An 8,357-nucleotide genomic window follows, 5' to 3' on the forward strand; every position below is an offset into this window, starting at 1 on the left:
CCAACATAGGCTCATAAAAATTGCCAAAAAGACAATTTAGTATACAAAGATCTTGGTGTGTTGTGTAACATAAAGTTGGAATATATATTGGGGATTTTAGGTAAGAATATCCTTTTTCTAAAGAATCCCTTCTTTATGTACAATTTGTAGGAGATATATGATAACATCTAAAGGACTAAACGACCCAAGTTCCTCTCTTCCTCACTCCATCTGTGACAACACATGCTCTCACTTTTGCCCCCCAAAAATTAATTAAATAGTTTAATTAGTCATATGTTGTATAAGATATGCTAGCGTGTAGTGGATCTCCCTTGACATAATAGCCCACAACATCATATGGCTTTTCACTAAACAAATTAGAATAAATCTTAACCTTTTTTTTGTCACTTTAATTAGTCATATAACCGTCGTTATGGGGATAATTTAAGATTAAAATACTTGAATATTAAATTAGAGAGGAGAATCTTTGCACAGTGTGCAGATTATAAATCTTGAAGAGCTGTCAGGCACTAATTTAATTAACCCTAATCAGAGCTAATTATAACTCACGGTTGGGTAAAAAATAATCACATTTTTGTTAAGATGATTAGTTTTTTTTTTTTTTTTTTATTGTGATTTGAACTGTTGAAACTTTAGTTTATACAGAATAATTAATATATAACCTAGAATTCCTTAGTTCATGATTTGTTGATCTCTAGCACACGCCCTCGCTGAATTTCGTGGAAACTCAACTACTTTTAAGTCAACTATTATCGATCGCTAATAATATATATGTTTTGAGGAAGGAAAAAAAAAAGTTTGGTGCAATTTGTTTTTATATATGTTCAAAGCTTTCTGTATTGTTACCTCTATATATAATTATTGTAACCTACCAATATTTGGTACGTAGAGGCTTTCGTAACGTTTTTGAGCAAATACTAAGCAAATTTAAAGGAACTGAAAAGTGGAGATTTGAGAATCCCATCTTACCAAATTGGATATAGAGATTATAATCAAACAACCGTTTTTTCAATTAATTAATTAAAAGTTACGTACGCAAAGATATGTGTGCCTATTTTATTCATTATAGAGAATGACATAACTTTAACTTGTGGGGATTACAATGAAATTGTCCTTTGTTGGTTTTTTGAAAGCTTTGTCTTAATGCCATGGCATCTTAATTTTAGATCTCTACTTAACTTAATTTGCTAAATAACCATGAACAAGAATATAGTACTTTTTTTTTTTAAATTTTCTATTTTGAATAGAGGTATTGGGACGTTTTATGTGATCGAATAAAGAAGACAAGGGCAGGAAAATATCCTTAGCAAAGAGAAATTAACTTGTGGCAAATTTTGATAGTGTGAATATTTAGTGACGGTGGTTTTGCATTTGAAGCTGAATTATGGGCTGTTATTAACGTCATTTCTATTGCCTATGAGAATGGCTGACATAAGTTGTGGTTTGAGAGTGATTCTTCCTTAATCATTTCTCTTTTGAGTTCGAAGTCTTTACAGGTTCTTAGGAAGTTGCGTAATGACTTAAGCATGGCTCTTTCTTTGTCTATGCAGATGGATTTTTATTTTTCTCACGTGCATCGCGATGTCAATGGTCTGCTGATAAGCTTGCTAATATGGGGGTTATTAATTATAGTCTCATTGTCCTAATTCTTTGAAGCTCTATGTGTATAGGGATTATATAGATTTACCTTTTTATAGATGGGTGGAGGAATATATATATATATATATATATATAATTATAAGCTGGTAGTTTTTCTTTTTCCTTTCTCTTTGAGAGCTTATATTAGGTGGAAGCTTACATTTTCCCCCACCAAATGATGGCCGACAGGAACACATTGTATGAAGCTTCAAAAGTAAATCAAAGGAGAGGGGGGTTTTTTTAAAAAAATTTCTTAATGGGGTTTTGATGTTCCCAACATAGGCTCATAAAAATTGCCAAAAAGACAATTTAGTATACAAAGATCTTGGTGTGTTGTGTAACATAAAGTTGGAATATATATTGGGGATTTTAGGTAAGAATATCCTTTTTCTAAAGAATCCCTTCTTTATGTACAATTTGTAGGAGATATATGATAACATCTAAAGGACTAAACGACCCAAGTTCCTCTCTTCCTCACTCCATCTGTGACAACACATGCTCTCACTTTTGCCCCCCAAAAATTAATTAAATAGTTTAATTAGTCATATGTTGTATAAGATATGCTAGCGTGTAGTGGATCTCCCTTGACATAATAGCCCACAACATCATATGGCTTTTCACTAAACAAATTAGAATAAATCTTAACCTTTTTTTTGTCACTTTAATTAGTCATATAACCGTCGTTATGGGGATAATTTAAGATTAAAATACTTGAATATTAAATTAGAGAGGAGAATCTTTGCACAGTGTGCAGATTATAAATCTTGAAGAGCTGTCAGGCACTAATTTAATTAACCCTAATCAGAGCTAATTATAACTCACGGTTGGGTAAAAAATAATCACATTTTTGTTAAGATGATTAGTTTTTTTTTTTTTTTTTTATTGTGATTTGAACTGTTGAAACTTTAGTTTATACAGAATAATTAATATATAACCTAGAATTCCTTAGTTCATGATTTGTTGATCTCTAGCACACGCCCTCGCTGAATTTCGTGGAAACTCAACTACTTTTAAGTCAACTATTATCGATCGCTAATAATATATATGTTTTGAGGAAGGAAAAAAAAAAGTTTGGTGCAATTTGTTTTTATATATGTTCAAAGCTTTCTGTATTGTTACCTCTATATATAATTATTGTAACCTACCAATATTTGGTACGTAGAGGCTTTCGTAACGTTTTTGAGCAAATACTAAGCAAATTTAAAGGAACTGAAAAGTGGAGATTTGAGAATCCCATCTTACCAAATTGGATATAGAGATTATAATCAAACAACCGTTTTTTCAATTAATTAATTAAAAGTTACGTACGCAAAGATATGTGTGCCTATTTTATTCATTATAGAGAATGACATAACTTTAACTTGTGGGGATTACAATGAAATTGTCCTTTGTTGGTTTTTTGAAAGCTTTGTCTTAATGCCATGGCATCTTAATTTTAGATCTCTACTTAACTTAATTTGCTAAATAACCATGAACAAGAATATAGTACTTTTTTTTTTAAATTTTCTATTTTGAATAGAGGTATTGGGACGTTTTATGTGATCGAATAAAGAAGACAAGGGCAGGAAAATATCCTTAGCAAAGAGAAATTAACTTGTGGCAAATTTTGATAGTGTGAATATTTAGTGACGGTGGTTTTGCATTTGAAGCTGAATTATGGGCTGTTATTAACGTCATTTCTATTGCCTATGAGAATGGCTGACATAAGTTGTGGTTTGAGAGTGATTCTTCCTTAATCATTTCTCTTTTGAGTTCGAAGTCTTTACAGGTTCTTAGGAAGTTGCGTAATGACTTAAGCATGGCTCTTTCTTTGTCTATGCAGATGGATTTTTATTTTTCTCACGTGCATCGCGATGTCAATGGTCTGCTGATAAGCTTGCTAATATGGGGGTTATTAATTATAGTCTCATTGTCCTAATTCTTTGAAGCTCTATGTGTATAGGGATTATATAGATTTACCTTTTTATAGATTTGCTTGAGTTTTGAGGTGATTGTTGTTTGTTCCTTTCTTTTCTTTAATAATATCAGCTTTCACTGAGGCGGTATTGATTAAAAAAAAAATATATTTAGTGACGGATTTAATTCAACTCTTAAAGGTAGCCCTAAACTATTTTTCACCTTTCATTTTTTTTTTTCTTTTAAATAACCCAACTTGTGATTTCTTTTATTATTATGAAAAGGTTTTGATAAAGTTGTAAAGATAATATGTCTCCTAAAAATATTCAATCATGATTTCAAAGTAATAAACAGCTAGTTAATTTTAACACAAGCTAGGAATGGGAGCATAAATTATATAACATCGGCTGAGCATGTGTTACTTTTTACAATATTATGTTTTTTTTTTTTTTTTTTTAAAAAGGCAAAAACAAAAAACAAAAAACAAGTTGACAGCTGCTATCTGATCATGCGTATATATATAGAGAATGCATACATACGTCTGTGAAAGATGGGGTATATGTAAATTGATTTGGTATACAGATATGCATACAATTTTACTTGAAATATTAAGCAAAATCACAAATTTTTAGAGTTTTCTACTTCGTTTCTTTCTTTGTGTCTGTTAAAGAGACTTCTTTAACGGAGTTATACACTCATTAAAATTATGAACAATCATACACATAATATTTAAAATAACATATCAGTATCTAGCTACCTAATACTTTCTTTCCTCAGATTTATGCAAAAATAGTCATATAAAGTAACAATATTAAGATATGGAATTAATGATCAGAATTAGTCCAAATTAATCAATATATAATAGTGGATAGATCTCTTGACATAGGCATATGAGTAATTGGAGGAAGTCAATACAAGTAGGACCACAGTCTAATCCCTGCTTTCGTGAGTTGTGACAATCAGCACTGAATGCAACATGTGATGGTGCAATGAGTTTTACACTAATGTCTTTTTCAGATCATAAATACGTATTAGTACCTCCATCGTCATGTCTACATAATCATACAACTAATCATGTATATATACATACATATATATTTGCATATACAGTACATCTGATGTAACTTCTTATTACATGTACAAAGGAAAAAATTAACATGTAATTCTGATCATGAGCTTTTCAATACGATACAGTACGACAAAAATTTAACGAAACAAATAGTACCGTATATTCATTGTTATTTTGTTTTTTTTTTTTTTTTTTTTGTTGGGAAAAGTTGTCAGAGAAATTACTAGTTAAGTTGCTTATAGCTTGTCTGCATGCACATGTACATGTCTTCAATATGTGAGAGAGACAGTGAAACAAATGCGCCACAGTACTGTAAAAAGACAACGATTCATTAATATTATTGGACCAGAAAATTAAAATCGTCTTTGGCATCTTTTGTGATTAGATTTTGTAGTGAGAACGAAAGGCAAAATTTGGTTCAGAATCGCCAAATTAGAGTGTAGACGGAACAAATGGGAGCATTTGAGGCCAGAAGGAATAACGAGGATTATCCATCAGTCAATATAAAGGAATCAAATTCTCAATATTGACAAAAGCCGCAAAGAATATTATATATTCCCAGAAAAAAAAAAACAATAATATTAGGAGCTGAACAGGGAATATAAATAAATGAAAAAAATAGATGGAATTGATCGAACATTTCGTTTTTTTTTTTTTTTTTTGGTTTTCTTCAAAGCATTTCAAGAAGTTTTGAGCCACCAGCACGGTACCTAACAGGAATTCGAATCAATATGTTCGTTAGTAACAATGCGATTTAATTATGCAAACGGAATATAACATTTGAAACATCCCTTTAAAAAACGAAAAAGAAGAAGAATATGAGATCTTCCCGCCACTACTCAATGACATCAAGTATAGATTTGCGAATCAAGTTGGTTTTTTCGAATCGATGATGTGCAAAAGATTAATAATTTTAGGGCTATCTATGACGGCATAATATAAGTGGTTGACTTATGAAAAATTATCATGAATAATCATTAGATAAGATTCAATTCTTTTTTTTTGTTATTCATATTGCTTAAAGGTCCCAAAAAAAAAAAAATGTAGCACCATTGTATATTTGTAATGTACATACATTTACACATCCATGTATTATGTGTATATCGGGAGAAAATTTTTTTGAAGTCGAGTGGCGCTCGCTGGACAATGCCACTAAGAGGATTCTACACAGCGGTGACGACATTAAAGAGGGAGTCTTTGAGTGTGTAAGACCGGTTGGTGATTGTAATTCTTTGAACTTAGTGGATTGTTCACTGTCTAGGCGTGACCCCGCAGATATTGGTGTGCGCACCGAACTGTGATATCATTTTTTGGTGTTCTTTAGTTTTCTCCTACATTATTTTTTATTCCTGCACGTTTTCATTTACTGTCATTTGATCACCACATAACTTGACCATTAATTACAGGTGTTGCTAAAAGTGTTGTAACACCTGCGTGAAAATCATACCTTACAATTGGTATCAAAGAGGTTCACTAACCGTTTGTCTGGTGAGGTTTTGGGATTTGGCCTGTTGTGTCAGGGATGGACTTTTTGAAAGAAGGTGGCTCAGTTTCGCGTCCTCCTCTCCTCGATGGTTCCAATTATACCTATTGGAAAACACGTATGAATGCTTTTATCAAAGCTATTGATGAAAAGACGTGGCGTGTCGTTCTAACTGGTTGGACACACCCAATCACTCCACGAGCGGCCGGCATAGAGCTTTCATTCTAGATGTATTCTAGGGGTTTTTTTTTTTTTTTTCAAGAGTACAAGTAATCAAAGTAAAAGCTTCGGAACAAAAAGGATTTCTCAAAAAACTAAAATTTGAAATTTGTGATTACCGTCCAATTTCCAACTCTCATCTTGTTCTCCCCCACTAGGATAATAATAGCTAGCTTGAGATCAAAGCGAGTCCGTGACATTGCTTCATCCGAAAGGCTCCAAAGAATATTGCATATTTCTTCTTGTTTGGTTTTTTATTTCCTCCTAAATCCAAAAAGACAAAAATCCATATATGTATTTTTAAGGCATATGTATTTAAAACTATAAATCGCAAACAAACACTTAAAATGGGGAACAAACACACGCAGTTATACTATATCCTGCGTAACGCCGGACTAGAGGCATACTATACAAGACATATAGATGACCAAAAAGACAAGCGATTGGCTTGTCACTATTTGCATTAATTATATAGAAAGTTTCTTCACGAAGGGCTGCCCTTACTTTCTAGGGGTCCGACCTCTGATGCGACAGCAGACACTTCCCCCGAATTTCATCATACACAAATATATATATACATATATATATATATATTAGACATTCTACTAAAAAAATAATTCATAGTTGCCTAACAAAAAGTCAAATAATTAAGTGTTTTTTTCCACCCCTTACGGGCTATAGATGTCTATATAAAGTTTGTATATAGTGCAGTACACATGCTAAGCTTTATTAAAACCAGATAATACAAATGAAATTAAATTATTGAATTAAGGACGATTTTTTATTTTTTCTTTGTGCACTGAATGATGGAGAGAGAATAGTATACAAAAGACAAAGAAATGAAATTAAAAATAAAGAAAGTGACAATGAATGATATTCCAACAGCAAACCCAAGTGCACGTTCACATTTTCCCTTAGATTATGAGAGCCCCCCCGTTCTCCCCCCATGTGATCATAGCCGTACAAACAATGTTCAATCAGTGATTCGTTTGGCTCCATGCTTCTATTTATCTCTTTTTTTTTTTTTTTTTTTTTTTTTTTTTTTTTTTCCTTTTTTGTGTCTTACAATTACACGTGTGCCCACCTATTCTTTAAAGCCTCAGTCGGATTAGTACCAACTCATTACACTCATATATATATATATATATATATATGCCTAGCCATTAATTTATTCGGAATATAGCATATATTGTAGGAATGAATAAATGGAGGTTCATTTTTGGCAAATATTATTTTGTGTATTTAAGATGTTCAACTATAGCTAACTACATTGATTGTAGAAATCATGTATAGTGTGGTCCTTCATAAGGTCAATTGTTTTGGTTAAGATGAATTTGGTAGACAATCATGAAGAAGTTGGAGTAAATCTCACTAAGATTATATATATTTGTTTTTGCAGAATAGTTCAGATTTGAAAGAAGTACCTTACCTATTATATATATCTAACTAGGTATGAATCATGATCATCTATGGGCTGTACACCCAACCCCTCATGATTTAAACTATTTTTAGCTTCGATTTTTTTAAGACTATGTTAATCTAAGTACTTCCTTCCCCAATCAAATAAAAAAAAAGAATTAAAATTAAAGAAACCAACTATATACTACAACTTGTTATATTGAGATACTATAGAAATCTAAAAAAAAAAAAAAAAAAAATTCCATTATGAATTAGATTTCATGTTAATGATCTTATCTTATGATAGCAAGACCCTAATTTTAGTCTATTATTAACTTATTGCAAGGTCCTAATATTCAAAACGAATGCATGTTACTTTGGATGACAATAATCATGTGGCTTGATGTCATCCAAAATCATAACTAGTCTTCTTGCCGAAAGAAGAGGATGAATTGATCAACGCGATTAGAAGCTGTCAAAATGGTCTAAATCCTTATGATGTTGGAAAATAAATTGGTAAAAAATGGTTATAACAACATATATATAAATGGCCGTTTCACTTAATCAATCTTATGGGTCAACAAAAAGAATGGAGGGATAGAAGGGAAAAAAAAAAAAAAAAAAAAAAAAAAAAAAAAAAAATAAAAAAAAAAA

Source organism: Morus notabilis, unplaced genomic scaffold (genome assembly GCF_000414095.1).
Source record: "Morus notabilis unplaced genomic scaffold, ASM41409v2 Scaffold18, whole genome shotgun sequence".
Taxonomy (NCBI): domain Eukaryota; kingdom Viridiplantae; phylum Streptophyta; class Magnoliopsida; order Rosales; family Moraceae; genus Morus; species Morus notabilis.